The sequence below is a fragment of the Choloepus didactylus genome, chromosome 2 (genome assembly GCF_015220235.1).
Source record: "Choloepus didactylus isolate mChoDid1 chromosome 2, mChoDid1.pri, whole genome shotgun sequence".
Taxonomy (NCBI): Eukaryota; Metazoa; Chordata; class Mammalia; order Pilosa; family Megalonychidae; genus Choloepus; species Choloepus didactylus.
In genome coordinates, this window is record NC_051308.1 from 231,896,898 (window position 1) to 231,913,659 (window position 16,762).

General features: G+C 44.0%; 1 pseudogene; it reads left to right on the top strand.

Annotated features, from left to right (window-relative positions):
- Positions 1-2,385: 2,385 nt before the first annotated feature.
- On the top strand, positions 2,386-3,366 carry LOC119527870 (annotated as a pseudogene).
- Positions 3,367-16,762: the final 13,396 nt, after the last annotated feature.

The following is a 16,762-nucleotide window of genomic DNA, read 5'->3' on the forward strand; positions in this document are numbered from 1 at the left end:
AAATAGTGCACCCTGTTTTAAATAATGGGCTATATTTAATAGTACAATTATAAAAATGTTCTTTCATGAAGTGTAACAAATGTACCACACTAACGCAAGGTGTTAATAATAGGGTGGTATATGGGAACACTAATGCATGATATTTTCTGTAAACCTACAACTTCTCTAATTAAAAAAAAAAAAAAAAAGTTGCCTAAATTCCACTTCTGGCATGGAGTAGTGGATAAACAGGGACCAGAGTTATCCTTTCCACCTTAAACAACTAGAAAATCAGACAAAATATATCCAGACATTGGATGACAGGCAGCACAGGATTTACAATATCTGAAATGGAAAAGGCACTGGATAAGAGTAACAGCAGATTAGACACTGCAGAAGAAATGATCAGTGAATTTGAAAACATGGTGTTCTAGTTTGCCAATGCTGCCAGAATGCAAAACACCAGAAATGGATTGGCTTTTATAAAAGGGGGTTTATTTGGTTACACAGTTACAGTCTTAAGGCCATAAAGTGTCCAAGGTAACACATCAGCAATCGGGTACCTTCACTGGAGGATGGCCAGTGGCATCTGGAAAACCTCTGTTAGCTGGGAAGTCACGTGGCCGGCATCTGCTCTGAGTTCTGCTTTCAAAATGGCTTTCTCCCAGCACGTTCCTCTCTAAGCTTCAGCTCCTCAAAAATGTCACTCTCAGTTGCTCTTGGAGCATTTGTCCTCTCTTAGATTCTCCGGAGCAAAAGTCTGCTTTCAAAGGCCATCTCCAAAACGTCTCTGTAAGCTGAAGCATCTCTCTCAGCTCCTGTGCATTCTTCAAAGTGTCCCTCTTGGCTGTAGCAAGCTCGCTCCTTCTGCCCGAGCTTATGTAGTGCTCCAGTGAAGTAATGCAGACCCACCCTGAATAGGTGAGGTCACACCTCCATGGAAACTATCCAATCAGTCATCACCCACAGTTGACTGAATCACATCTCCATGGAAACACCCAAAGGATTCCAAAATCTGATCAACTCTAATATGTCTGCCCACACAAGATTGCATCAAAGACAATGGCATTTTGGGGGACATAATGCATTGAACTGGCTCACATGGCAATAGAAACTACCCAGAATGAAATGAGGCAGCTAGAGTAGGTCACCCAGGCAGTAAAGTGTCCCTCGGTCCAGGCACAGAGCAGGGAGCACAAGATAACATCAAAGGCTGCAGCAGAAGCAAGCTAAGCATAGGAAACAGCTTGAATGCAAAGTGGAACACACATGGTGTAGGAAGCAAGCTGCCCCACTTCTCAGAAATGGCTAAGGCAAACAGAGAGAGGAAGAAAGGAGGGGTATGCAAGAAGGGGGTTGAGGAATTTCCACACCTCGCTTAAGCTTACAGCATAGCAACAGGCCAGCAGATCAACCCCCACACAAAAATTAATTTGGAGATTATCTCTCTCTTGATCACTCCCACAGTGACACCTCCACTGTGTACTATCTCTTTAATAAACTTAACCACTGGCAGCTTCTGGACTCTCTTGTCCTTATTCTTTCTCACAGTCAGACTCCAAGCCTGGAGTGGTGCTTGGCTCCAGTGTTGGCTGAGCTCTGGTAACAGAAATACACAGAGAAAAAGACTGCCCACCCCCAATGGAGCATTGGCGACCTGTGGGAGAATATCAAGTGGTCTAACGTATGAGGAATTGGAGATACAGAAGGAAGAGGATGAATAGAAAGTATTTGAAGAAATATTGGTCAAAATTTTTCAAATTTGATGAACACTATAAACCCACAGATCAATGAAGCTTAATGAACTCCCTGAGGAGAACAAACATTAAAAGAGAACTAAGATAAAGTACAACATAATAATATGACTAAAAATCAATGATAAAGAGGAAATCTTAAGAGTAGTCAGAGAAAAAAGGACCCACTTCATACAGCAGATGAAAATCAGAATGAAATCAGACTTCTCATTAGAAGTTATACAATCCAGAAAACACGAAAGTGTTTGAAGTACTGAAAGAAAAAAACTTATCAACTTATAATTCTATACTTACTGAAAAAGTTTTCAAAAAATAAAGGCAAAATGAAGTGTTTATTTTTGACAAACAAAAGTTGAGGCTTGAACTGCAAGACCAGTAGCCTTGAATTATAAGACATGTTAAAGCAAATTCTTCACGCAGAAGAAAAAATAACACCAGATGAAATTTGGATCCATATAAAGGAATGAAAAGTGCAAGTATGTACATGTGAGGATAACTATAAAACAATATATGTTTATAATTTAAAAATCTCAAGAGATAATAGTTTAAAGTAAATATAATGACCCATGTGGCTCTCTGATCCTGCCCGCTTGCCAGACAGGTGCATCTTTTTGTGCAGTGCCAGCCGCATCTCTGAGACACGACGGTGAAGGTTGGAATAAACGGATTTGGCCGTATTGTGTGCCTGGTCACCAGGGCTGCTATAACCTCTGGCAAAGTGCAGGTTGTGGCCATCAATGACCCCTTCACTGACCTCAACTACATGGTCTACATGTTCCAGTATGATTCCACCCATGGCAAATTCAAAGGTACCATCAAGGTTGAGAATGGGAAGCTTGTCATCAGTGGGAATCCCATTACTATCTTCCAGGAGCGAGAACATCAAATGGGATGACACTGGTGCTGAATATGTTGTGGAGTCCACCAGTGTCTTCACAACCTTGGAGAAGGTTGGGGCTCACTTGAAGGGTGGCACCAAGAGAGTCATCATCTCTGCCCCTTCGGCCGATGCCCCCATGTTTGTGATGGGTGTGAACCATGAGAAGTATGGCAACTCCCTCAAGATCATCAGCAGAGCTTCCTGTATCGCCAACTGCCTGGCACCCCTGGCCAAGGTCATCCATGACAACTTTGGCACCATGGAGGGGCTCATGACCACCGTCCATGCCATCACTGCCACCCAGAAGACTGTGGATAGCCCCTCTGGGAAACTGTGGTGTGACGGCCATGGGGCTGCCCAGAACATCATCCCTGCATCTGCTGGTGCTGCCAAGATGTGGGCAAGGTCATCCTGGAGCTGAATGGAAAGCTCACTGGCATGGCCTTCTGTGTCCCCACCGTCAATGTGTCTGTCATGGATCTGACCTGGCTGGAGAAAGCAGCCAAATACGATGACATCAAGAAGGTGGTGAAGCAGGCGTCAGAGGGCCCCCTGAAGGGCATCCTGGGCTATACTGAAGATTGGATTGTCTCCTGCGACTTTAACAATGACACTCACTCTTCCACTTTTGATGCTGGGGCTGGCATTGCCCTCAACGACCACTTCATCAAGCTCGTTTCCTGGTATGACAATGAATTTGGCTACAGCAATAGGGTGGTGGACCTTATGGTCTACATGGCCTCCAAGGAGTAAGAGCCCCTGGACCACCAGCCCCAGTGACAGCATGAGAGGGACAGAGGCTGTCAGCTGCTGGGGAGTCCTGGCCCCAAATCGATCTCCCGATGCTGAGCACCACCCATCCTCCACAGCTTCCATCCCAGACCCCCTGAGGAAGGGGAGGGGCTGACAGCCCTACTCTGTCGTGTACCATCAATAAAGTACACCCAGCCAAAAATAAATAAATAAATAAAAAATAAAAAATCACCAATGTGTTATAACATCTGTGGAAGTAAAATGCATGAAGAGAGCACAGGACAGGAAGGTAGAATGAAAGTACACTGCTTTACAGTTCTTATACTATATGTGAAGTAATGTAATATTCTTTTTCATAAGTTAGACATACATATTGTAAACTCTAGAGCAACCTTTAAAAATCAAACAAAGAAAAACTGCTAATAAGCCAATAGTGGAGATAAGATGGAATCATAAAAAATAGTCCATAAGCAGGCAGGAAAAGAACAAACAAGGAACAAATAACAGATGAAACCAATGGAAAAAAATAGCAAGATGGCATATTTAACCCAACCATACTGATAATGGCATTACATATAAATGGTCTAGATAAGCCAATTAAAAGTCAGAGATTGTCAGAGTGAATTAAAAAGAATGGAAAACTTAATTAAATGCTGTCTACAAGGAAACTGTTCTAAATATAAAGACACAAGTTAAAAGTAGAAGTCTGGAAAAAGCTATAACATGGTAACACCAAGCAAAAGAAAGCTGGAATGGCTATATTACTACCAGACAAAGTAGATTTCAAAAGGAGAAATATCACCAAAGATAAAGAGGAACTCTTCCTAATGACAAAGGGGCTAATTCATCAAGAGACTGTAACAATCTGAAATGTGAGTACAACTAATAACAGAGTTTAAAATACATAAAGTAAAAATGGATAGATCTGCAAGGAGAAATACAAATACATAATTATAGGGATTTCAGCACTCCTGTGGAAGGCAGAATAATGGAAGATGTCTATTTCTTAATCCCTGAAATCTGCAAATATGTTACTTTACATGACAAAGGAGATTTAAGGTGCAGATGAAATTGTTTGCTAATCAGCTGACCTTAAAACAGGGAGATTAGCCTGGATCATCTGGATGGGCAACTGTGTTAGCAAGGGTCTTTAAAAGTCGAAGAGAATATTGGAGTGATGTGATGTGAGACAGACTCAACCTGCTGCTGCTGGCTTTGGAGACGGAGAAAGGAGCCACAAACCAAAAAATGCAGGTGGCTTTTAGAAGCCAGAAAAGGCAAGGAAATGTTATCCCCCCCAGAACCTCCAGGGTACTGACACCTTGATTTTAGGCCAATGAGGTCCATGCCAGACTTCTGAGCTGCAGAATTAAAACACAATAAATTTTTATTGTTGTAAGCTAAGTTTGTGATAATTTGTTACAGCGGCAATAGAAAACTAATATAAAGCTTATCTCAGTAATTGATAAAATAAGTAGATAAAAAATCCGTGCAGATACAGAATACTTGAGTAACACTATCAACCAACTTGACTTAGTGATTTGTATCTAGACTAGAATGCAGCAAAAATGTGTAATTTCGAAGGCGAGATCAAAGGAGGCAACGCAGCTTCTGCCTGGGGCTCTGTGTGTCTCTCAGGATACTGGCCCTTAGAACTCAGCTGCAATGCTGCGAGGAAGCCCAGGTCACCTGGAGAGGCCACGTGTAGGTGTTTTATCTGACAGCATCAGCTAAGATACCAGCTGACAGCCAGCATCACTGTCAGACGTGTGGGTGGACAAGCCTTTAGAGATTTCAGCCTCCAGCCCTCAAGCCACCCCAGAAGAACGTTGACTAGAGCAGAGTCAAGCTGTCTCTGCCAATCCTTGCCCAAATCCCAGATGTCTGAGCAAAATAAACATTGTTGTCTTTTTAAGCCACTCAGTTTTGTGGAGGTTTGTTAAACAGCATAACTACAACACCTTATCAAGTGTGACCAGCCAGTGTGACCAATCTCCCCCAAACCCCCCCAGCTCTTCTGTCTCCTCTTACCCCATTCAATCCTTTTGCTCCAGGCATGGTGGGCTTTCAGGCTCTCCTACTCCCTCTTGCCACAGGAATTTTGCAAATCTGTTTCCTTTGTCTGTAGCACTGTTCCTTCTACTTTTTACCTAGTTTATTCCTACTGATCCCTTTGGAATAAAGGATCTTTTTACCTACTTTATTCCCACTGATCCTTCCTACTGAGCTCACAGTTACAATTTCACATTTATTGGTGGATCTGTTTGGTTGATGTCTGCCCTGCCACTTGATGATAAGCTCCGTAAGAGAAGGGACTGTGCCTGTTGGGTTCTCCATTAGATTAGTAGTGCCTAGCACTGTGGCACTCAACGAACATCTGTGGAATGAACAATAGAATAAATAAATTTAGCCCTTCCCTGAGAGGGGTTCTGTGTGTTCAGTTATCTCCTCCTTATGATTCTAATGATGTGTTCATGTCTTTTAGAGAGTTCTGGGCCCGTGACTGACCAATTTGCCCCTTAATCCGGTTCCAGATCTCAAATAGCTCAGAAAATTTAGAGCTATGATTTCATCTACCTGAAATCCCCTGTATTTGATAGCCCTGCTTACACCTTGGAAAACAATGAAAGTGGTGACAGTTCAAACCTGGTGTTTTAGGGGGAACATTCAGAAACTGATGACCACAAAGTGCCTGGACTTGTTTGGGATCAAAACCTGGCAGGAGAGGTTGCATCAGCAAACTATGAACCACAGGCCAAATTCTGTTTTTGTAAATAAAGTTTTATAGGAACACAACCATTCTCGTTTGCTTACATATTGAATACAGCTGTTTGAGTGCTACAGGGATCCAGTTAAGTAGTTGTGACAGAGACAACATGGCCCTCAAAGCCTAAAGTATTTCCTATCCGCTCTCTATAGAAAACTTTACCTACCCTTGGTCTAGCGTGTCCAGAATGGAATTCTTTGCTCTCTTCAAAATAAGAGAAAATTTATGTGTAGCAGAGACTGTTGGTGCCCCACCCAGGTCCCTTGGGATCCTCTTTACTGTTAGGTCTCCGACCCACCAGGTCCTGCAGGGCTTCTCTGAATGACTCACATTGCAGCCTTCCCCAGAGGATTGCCCCTGGGTGACTGAAACCACCCTGCCTGCAGTTACAGCTGTTCCCTGAGACTAACTGGTGAGGGGCTATGCTCCAGAACTCTCTGTGGGACCAAGGGAAAGCTAGACTTCAGCTGAAACCGTAGTCTTCTGGGGTTCCTTATTTTCCTCTCTCCTGCTTCCCTTGTCCCCTTACTAATCTCTCCTGAGAGCATTTCTTCAGTAAGTCACATGGATACACATTCCCATCTCAGGCTCTGCTTCTAGAGAACCCAACCTAAGACAGGATGCAATGTCAGAAACAAAATTCCAGTTGGTATCTTCCTTCTTGTTTCCTGCCTTGTTGAATATCATGGCCCAAAAGCCATCAGGTTGGGACAAGCAAGTGGATATCTGAATGGTCAGGGCTGGTGGCTTGGCAGGCTGCTGGGAAGCATTGGAGCTTAAGTAAAGAGAAGTGCAGGTTTGCATGGGGGTGGGGTGGGGATGTCTGACATTGGTGAAATAGTGGCAATGGAGATTAATGACTGCTGGTTTGGATGCATTATGTCCCCCCAAACACCATGTTCTTTAATGCAATCTTGTGGGGGCAAATGTATTAGTGTTGGTTAGGTTGGAACCTTTGGATTAAGTTGTTTCCATGGAGATGTAACCCACCCAATTGTAGGTAATAACTCTGATTTATTTATTTCCATGGAGGTGTGGCCCCATCCATTCAGCATGGGACTTGATTTAATCATTGGAGTCCTATAGAGTTGCTTACAGACAGAAGGAGCTTGCTGCTGCAGCTTAGAGAGGCATTTTGAAGACAGCCATTGAAAGCTGATGCTGACATTTTGGAGAACACCCTTTTGAAACGCAACCTGGAATAAGCAGACACCAGCCACATGCTTCTGAGCTAACAGAGGTTTCCCAGACGCCAATGGCCTTTCTCCAGGGAAGGTATACTCATGTTTATGCCTTGGTTTGGACACTTTTATGGCTGTAGAACTGTAAATTTGTAACCAAATAAACCTCCTTTATAAAAGCCAATCCGTTTCTGGTATTTTACATCATGGCAGCATTAGCAAACTGGAACAATGACCTACAGAAGGAATGATCCAATAAGTGAAAATATGCAGGATAATGAGAGTCAGGTTTCTCAAAGTCAGAGAAGGAAATTACAAATATGGAAAGGGAGAAAAACTAGAGTAAACTCTTTGGTATTGGATTGGAATTGGAGGTATCATGTTTTTATAGATAAAGATGTAAATATAGAGGTAAATGCATGTGGTCATTGATGGGCCTGAAAGTACTAACTCTCCAAGAGCAGTGAGCACACTGAATGCCCAGATGTTGGTTTCTGAACACTGCTCTCCACTGAAAGGAGCCAGGGCTCCTTGGAGGAACAGCTACTTCTAGCTCTGGGCAGAGAAAATACAAGATTAGCCTAGAATGTCTTGTTACGCTAGAAACAAGGAAATGCTCAACATACAATGAGCACAAGCCAAAACGGGACCCAGAAGCTAGATTGAAGGGACTTCTTCTAGCCAGATCTGGGATAATCTGAACATCGAAATAATAGATTACAATTTATTGACTAAAATAGGAACCCATCAGCCACACTGATATTAAATAAATGAATGAATAAATAACTGGGGAAACGTGAAAACTCTTACAGTAGAAAGCCAACTAATACATTAAAATAAATGGTGGAATTCGAAAACCATCATTTGGCAACCATCATAGTAATAATTAATTCTGCCAAGAAATATCAGTGGATGCAAAAAATCAGTGGGTGAAAATTTGATGATGAGCAGGATATTTACATAGTCTCAAAGGGTCACCACAAAATACTTATTAACTACAAAGGGGAAAAAAGTAACTTTACATGGAGAAATCTGGCAGGCACTATTTTCACCAAGTGATTAGCATCATGAGTCATGGGATGAATCAAAATTGTGTGCTGCCTGATAGGGTGCAGTGAGGAGAACACAGCAGCACTTTTCGGGTATTCCTGCCAAAATGGGTTACCTTGGATCTACTCATGAGGAAACAGCAGACAAACCTAAATTGAGGGACATTTTACAAAATATCTGGCTTGAAATCTTCAAATGCCTCAAGGTCATGAAAGTCAGAGAAAGAGGAATGGTTCAATATTAATTTCCTGATTTCGACGGTTGCGTTGTGGTTGTGTAGGAGAATGTCCTTATTCGCAGGGCATAAATTACTAAATAATTTGGGGGTGATGAAGCATCCTGTCACCTATCCACCCTCAGGAAAAAAAGATTCAGAAATGTTCAGAAAAGAACTTTTTTTGTACTATTTTTGCAAGCCTTCTGTACATTAAAAATACTCCAAAAGGAAAAGAGAAACTAGGCATAATAGTGTGTCTCCCCTCCCCTACCCCAAAAAAGAATTCCAGTTGGGGGCAACGTTGGCAGTGGAGTTGAGAACCCCTGAAATGGTGTCCCCTCCCCACATACTCTCTGGAGGGACACCCCTCAGCCTTAACCCTTTCAGGGTGTGCTGGCCTGACTTCTGGCTGCCAGCGACTTTGTCTCTGCCCCCAGGCAGCAGGCCAGGGGATCTCTTCTCCCTTCCCCCTTCCCCCAGGAGCATTCAGTGATGGGCGTTGTGAATAAATGCTCTAATTTCCTTACCCCTCAAGTGGGCAAACTCTGAGGCATGCTCTACACTGGGTCCCGGAATTCCCCGACGTGCTTGAGCTCCAGTTGCCCACATTAGGAGCCTGCTCACTCACCATTTATAGAAACTCTTCCCTTCCTTGTCTCACTCCCCACTTCCCTATCCATGTTTCCTGGAATCACCTCCTCAAGGAACTATTTGCATTCAATCCTTTCCTTAGGGTCCACTTCTTGGGAACCCAAAGGATCACCCTATTTTATTGGCTTTACTGCATTTCTCAGCATCCCAAATCATCCTTTTCATTGACTAATCATTTCTTTTCCTGCAGTTCCTAAGAAACAACGTGCAACCTGTGGTGGGTGCTTAGTAGTTCTTGTGGAATGAATGATGGTGGAAAGGAATGATTTTCCATCTGGGTTCCCAGAGTTCTGTGGTCTTTGCTCCACGGTCCCACCACGGTTAAGGGAGAAGCTCAGCTGGGGGCCTGCCTGGGCTTGACCCCTCTCAACCCAGTAGAACTCTGGGCCAGACCTGTTGTGGTTCCACTTGGAAAATATGCAAGCAAAGACATGTATTAATTTTTTTTTTTTTATGTTTAAAATCACAAAGTGAATTCACTCAGCTCATTTCACAGAGAAACATTTGAAGTTCAGTTTTGCCCCGGGTTGCACAGCCGTTGGTAGCAGCGCCCCGAGTGAAGGTCAGGGGTACTCTCCCTTAGAAGGGTGGGGCCGGACGGGTGGGCGCAACGCCAGCTGGGCCCCCATCAGCTGCCGAGCCAAGAGTCTGCCTCCTCATTTGCCCAAATTTGGGGAAAGGCCAAAGTGAATCTAGCTCCCATTTATGGACATAAATTCACTCCTTAACTCTTCACAACGTCCCTAAGAGGTAAGTAATCCCCCCATTTTATAGATGCTGAAATTAAGACCTAACTGAGAATTACTTTGAAATCTGAATATAGGGAATTGTTTCAGTGAATTGAGACATTATTCCTTTCAAGAACATGTGGTGATACAAGCTAACCGTTGGCAAAGTGTTGGGAAGTACTTGTCCTGCTGGATCCCTCTTGATGCAGAAATAAGGCTTATCTGCAATTAGCTCATTCATTGTGTGCAAATAGTCCTAATTGCTTGAAAGCAGTGTGTTCTCTTAAGCAGGTTAAACATTCCCATCTGAAATCTTGTTTATACTATTAATTTGAGCTACGAACTCTTCCTTTATGGAGCCAGGTGAACTCCAGCCAGGCCAGGCCTGGAGAAGGATTACAAATTCTCTCCCATTTGAGTTCTGATATGGGCTTTGATTGACAGGTGCCTGCCAGTCTTGCAACGCCAAAGCTCTGGAACTGAGGGGCAGCCAAATTCAGAAGTCACCTGAATTATTAAGCATTTGAAGAGAAATGAAAATGGCTTCTTTTCTACTAGCAAAGAACCTTGAACTTTCTGCCAACAAAATCTTGCCAACTGGAGGTCCTGCTGGGCCTACTTTAATGAACAGATAAGACTCAATTTTAATTAGCACACTAATTGTTTCCATGCAAATGAATGTGGAGAAAGAACTTGCAACAGTTTATTTTCTTAAGTGGGTTACCATGGTGCCCCCTGTAGCCCTGTTTATGGTGCTCCAGTGTGCGGCCAACTGTTTTATTCACTGACTAGCACAAATTCAGCTCAAATATTTCCTGAGAGTGGTTGATATGAAAGTTTGGGAAATGAACACGGCCCAGCCCCTGCCTTCTAGAAGCACACTATAGAGGTCACAGGTGAGAGTTGCCAAACTATCGGTTAGTGTGCCTGGTTGTAAGCAACAGAAATCAATCCAGGATAACTGAAGTGGAAAGGGATGTATTGGAGAGACCAGGGAGTAGATGCAGGCTGAGGGGGTTGAGAAGACTGGGCAATAGAGCAATCTGGAAGCAATCAGAAGAGCAATCTGATTTGTGGCCACTGGAAGGGCTCTTCTCCAGCTGCCCCTCTGTCCATCGCCTCTCACCTGGATGACCACAACACCCACCCCTAACTGGTACCCCAGCTTCCTTTATGGCCACCCACCAATACAGTCTCCCCACAGAAGCCAGAGGGATGCCTTTAAAACTGAAATCAGATCATGCCACACTTGTGATTAAAAACCTCTGAGCACCCAACACCCAAATCTTGGCTTCTCATATCATTCTCTAATATAAGGAACTAGGGCTCCTCGGGGGAAATGGCTGGAGCAGGGAATCTACAAGATGAGCCTGGAGCATCGGTGTGGTGGTTTGAAGCTGTAGGTGCCCCAGAAAAAACATGTTCTTAAAGTTAACCCATTCCTGCGGGTGTGAACCCATTGTTAAGTAGGACCTTCTGATGAGGTAACTTCAGTTAATCAGAATGGGTCTTAATTCTATTACTGGAGTCCTTTGTATGCAGAATGAAATTCAGACAGAGAGAAAGCCACAGGGAGCAAGAAGCTAGAGAGTAAGAAAGTGCTCAGCAAACAAAATGGTGAAGATATGTCAAAGGGACACAGGAGGCAATTGAAAGAGCTCCCAATGGAAATATAACCCAAAGTGTAAAATAAATATCCCTGATATCATATCCTAAAAAACTGATTAAACAAGTAAACAAATGGGGAAGAAAAGATAAATCACTCATAGAGAATTCCCAATGATTTGTGGACACACTCCCCTCTCAAAGAGGTGGAACGAACTCCCCACCCCTTAAGTATGGTTGTGCATGGCTTCCTTCTAAAGAGGACAGTACGGAAAGGGGAAAAGTAATTTCACAGGGGAGAAATCCAACAAACACTACCTCAGCCAGGTGATCAAGGTCAACATCCGCAGTGACAAGTCATGTTGATAGCAAGTAGCCTTGATATCCTGTGATGGGATGGCAGCTGGCCTCTGTAGTCTTCTTCCCCTGAAACCCATAACCCCAGCCTAACCATGAGAAATAAATCAGACAAACCCAAATTAAAGGACAGTCTACAAAATACATGACTAGCACTCTTCAAAACTGTCAAAGTCATCAAAAGCAAGAAAAGTCTGAGAAACTGTCATAGTCAAGAAGAGCCCAAGGACAAATATGACTAAAAATAACGTGGTAGTTTGGATGGCTTCCCAGAACAGAAAAAGGACATTAGAGAAAAACTAAGGAAATCTGAATAAAGGGTGGACTTTAATGATAATGTATCCATTGTTAATATGGGAAACTGGGTATGGGGTATAGGGGAGCTCTACTATTCTCACAACTTTTCTGTACATCTGAAACTATTTTAGAATTTAAAAGTTTATTTAAAAAAAGGCAAAACAGACTTCTGAAGGCTTCTCATCGGGCTGAGAAGAAAATCCACCCACTCATGAGCTGGCTCCCACTCACCCTTCCTACCTCCTCCCTGGCCTTTTCTGGGTGCTAACCCATATGACCTTTGCTCTGGTGTCCTCTGACCCCAGAATGCTCCTCCTCCTGCTCATTCACTCTCCTTAGGCCAAGTTCTACTCAACTTTCCGCTTAAATGCCGCCTTCTTGGAGAAGTCACCCTGAGAACCATCTTGTTCTCATCACAGTCCTACGTTTATTTCCCGCTCTGTATTTATGTCAGTTGGCCGTCATTTTATGTAGCTGTTCACCCATTTTTTTTCCTCGCCTTTCCCAGAAGAATGTGCCCAATCTGTTCATGGCCATAACTCAGTCCTGCAGGGAGTTGAGAGTTTAATAAACCTCCAATGAGTGAAGGGTCAAGTGCATGTTGGTCAAATTGTGGCACTTTGCTGCCGCATCACTCCTTCTCCAGACCCGGCTGCCTCCTGACAGGGAATGCTCAGCAGCCTCTCCTGCTGTTGGCTTTACACCCAAGCGCTGGTCTTCCAAGCCTCCACTCTCCTCTGCTCATCCCATGTGTAAATTTAATTGGTGCTCCTTAAATACAGTGTCTGCCCTGGGCATTGCGCATCTTGGCAGATTATTACTATGTAATTATCATCACTCAGTTCCATGTTACTATAAGTGCGTAATTAGGACCTACAGGGTAACACAATCATTAACATGTTTTATTCCTCGGCCATTTCCAAACTATATTTCTGTCAAAACACCAAAAGTGATTAATTTAGTGTGAGGATGGAGGTATAGAGAACAGAGAGTGTGTTTTTCCTTTCTTTTGCCACGGTAAGGAAAGGGAATGTTAGTGTCATTGAGAAAGTGGGTCTTCATCAGATTCTCTGGAGTCAGGAAGATTCTCTTGCCCCAAAGTATCTCACTGAGCTTGGGTGCTGCTTGTTTGCTGAACTTTCCAGAATGAATGAATACCAGTGTGTCTTTCTGCTTAAGGCACATTCCTAATTACCAGTACTGACAGAGCAGAGAACTTCCTTATATTTGCAAGGCTCATTTTCTAAAGTCAAAGAAAATTTTTGCTAAGATGTTAGCTGCCTGGATTTTCTTGAAGTCTGATGTTGCCCTAATGTGCCATCACCCCCATCCCTGTGTCAAGGGGAGAGAGACCAGGCTTGGGAGGTGAACACAAGGGGCTGAAAAATACCAGATATGGGTTTTTATGTTTTTTGATACAATCCAAGAAGTTAACAGCTGGGTCCCAGGGTATGGTTGGTGCCTAATTTTGGCTCCTTCACACCAGGTGGGTAGCATTCTCTAACAGGAGATTTTTTTTTTTTTTTTTAATTAACACAGGATTTATTATGATTCAAATTAAGGCTGGGATAAAGCTAACCCTGATACTATCCACAAAGTAAAGATGCTGAATGTGATAGTATAAACATGATTCCTGGAGAAATAATCAGAAATCTTTAGAAGAGAAACTGTTTTCAAGAACACAAAGAAGCAACATCACTTTGACACTCACTGCAAACAGAGGCACATTTTATTTGTATAATGTTGTTAACCTTGAAAAGTATATTCACAATTTTAAAAAACTGCTCAATCAGGCAGATTGTGTGAAAATGGCTTTTCTTTTAAGCTGGAAGATGCTAGGCCCATTTGAATGCTACTGAGAACTACCCAGGAGTTAAGGGGAAATTGCTAATGCCAGAGAAGGGTAGTCTGTGGCACGAGGTCCTAAAGAAGGTAAGAGCAGAAGGGTCCAAGAGGAGAGGAGCCCACTGCCATTCTCAGGGAGGAAGAGAAGCAGGCGGGAGCATCATATTTAAGCTTTTATTAAGGGGGTGCTATCAAGCTAGTTCACTGTGGGAAACTGGAGCTCAATCCTACTGTGGGGCCTGGGAGCCAGTGCTGAACATGAGCCTCCGGGTTATCTCAGCTGAGGACTGAGGGAGCTGGGGTATTTAGACACCAACTCCTGTCGGTCGTGGGTTCAGGGTACTTCCAGGGGGTGCTAAGTCTCCAGGCAGTTCCAGCCTGCCCCTTGTGTAGGGAGAGCTCCTTCTGCAGCCTCGGGCAGGTGCTGAGGACTGGAGGCGAGCAGGGTTGCTCAGCAATGTAAGAGCTCAGGGGTTATACGTTGCCCCACATTGTCTGCCACAGGGGGTATTTGAAGAGAGGAAAGAAGGTCTGAAACAGTCCTCTTGGAGACTGGGAAGCAAGGCAGCTGGGCAGCATCCACCAATTGGTGGATTGGGGCAGCATGGAGGATTGGGGCAGCTTGGTGGACTGGGGGCAGCTTGGTGGATTGGGGGCAGTGTGGTGGATTAGGGGCAGCATGGAGGATTGGGGACAACTTGCTGGATTTGGCACAGTGTGGTGGATTGGGGGCAGCTTGGTGGACTGGGGGCAGCTTGGTGGATTTGGCACAGTATGGTGGATTAGGGGCAGTGCTGAAAACTCAATGGAGGCGTGCGACTTTGCATTGCACATGAAGACACAGCTTGGCTGCGGCTTCCTCTGAGATGTGCTGTGTGCCTGGCTCTGTGCTGGGACCTGTTAGGGGCCAAATGAGGCAGTTCTCTGCTGATGTGTACAAATAAATGACCAATTCCAGAGACACTGGGGTTTCAAAAGGAGAGTTTATTGCCAAGTGCGAAGCACGGAGAACAGATAGCCTATGGGTCTAAAATCCATCTCTCAGAATTGCAGTAACTCTGAGAGTTTTGTAGTATCAAGAGATGGGCAGGTTTTAGGATAATGAGTACAATGGCTCAAGATGAAGTTAGAGATGATCTAATTATTGGGCTTGCACAGTTTGATTACATGCTTAGTCACAGAACACATATAAGAAAATGGTGGCCTTATGATGATGAATGTGATTTTTAGTATTATAATGAAGTATAGGTCACCTATAGGTTAAGATTTAAGCTACTGAACATGTCAGGCAGGCCAATTTTGGTTAGATCTAGCTTTGTCTAGTAAGACAGCCTAGGAATTGGGGTGAGTTAGTTCTGGGCTACTCAAGTTCCTTCATTAATAAATATTAAGGAGCTGTCTAGTGATCACAAGACTTCAAAGTTCTAAAATAGGATGAAGTGTACAAGCAGGGCCAGTCTCAAGTTATCATGAGGAAAAGATAGAGTCAAAGATCAAGACATCTGGGTTACAGTTTGATGCATTCCAGTCAATTCAGGTATTTACTTTTGACTGTCCTACAATATACTCAAAAGTGAAAAGGCAGCCCATACAACGATTCAGTGATCATAATCACTCGTTGTCTCTTCTCGGTTTCAACACCAAGTGCAGGGACAAGCAGGACATCGTCCCTGTCCTCAGGGAGTCACGGGGCCAGCAGACCTGCAGGTAGAGGCTGGGCTAGGGGGAGATGGGGTTGTGTTTAGGGCTGGGTCCTGACCGAGGGGTGGCGAGTGTCAGAGGAAAGTTGAGAGGAACCACACTTTCTAGGTCTGAAGGATGAGTGTCTGCCTGACAGCTGCGTGATCTCCCCGAGCTTCATTTATTTTATCAGTCAAATGGGGCTATGCCAGATCTCAAATCTCCCAATAAAGATCTAAGTGACTACAAGTCTTGGGTACAGCAATTACAAGAGCTGTGGCTTATGGCAAGTGGCCTCAGGATTTTGGATTTCCAGCCCTCATCCCCCAGGAACCAACTCATCCCAGGAGGTTCTTGGGAGTCAAAAAAAAAAAAAAAAAAATCAGAAAGATCAAGGGTCCGAGCAGGCTGAAAACCAGGTCATCTCATGGAGTGGGTGGCACTTACCATTTTTATTCTTTCTTACAGTCACTGAGCTCCGGTGCTGAGCCAGGTCCTGGGCCATACACAGGGGACATCGAGATGAAGAAGACCCCTGAGCGAGACAGTCAAGGCCTCTGCTCACGGGGAGTGCACATGTAGTTTGAACATCCACCCACCCTGCAGTTCCCAAGGTGTAGGAGGGCAGGAAGCAAAGCCCTTCCCGTCCTCATGGTCGATCCATCTCCCCTGACACTGTACAGCAGCCCTGGGTTGAATGGGCTCTGTCATTTATTGGCATGCAACCCTGAGCTAGTTACTTAAAGTCTCTGTGCCTCGGTTTCCTCATTTCTAAAACAGAGTAAAGAACTTAATGCATAAGGCTGTTTTCAAAATTAAATGAATTAATACAAGGAAACTGCTTACTTTCCTTACTTACTATTGAGTGCCTGCTAGTGGTTATTTTGGGGAGGAGCTGATCTCCTGAACTTTTTCAGCAGAGGGCTGAACACCAAACTCATTGCCCCATGGGCAGACTCCTGGGAGGAACCCCAGTGTCCTGATTCTGGCTAGAACAGAACCCAGGGCCGTAAGGGTG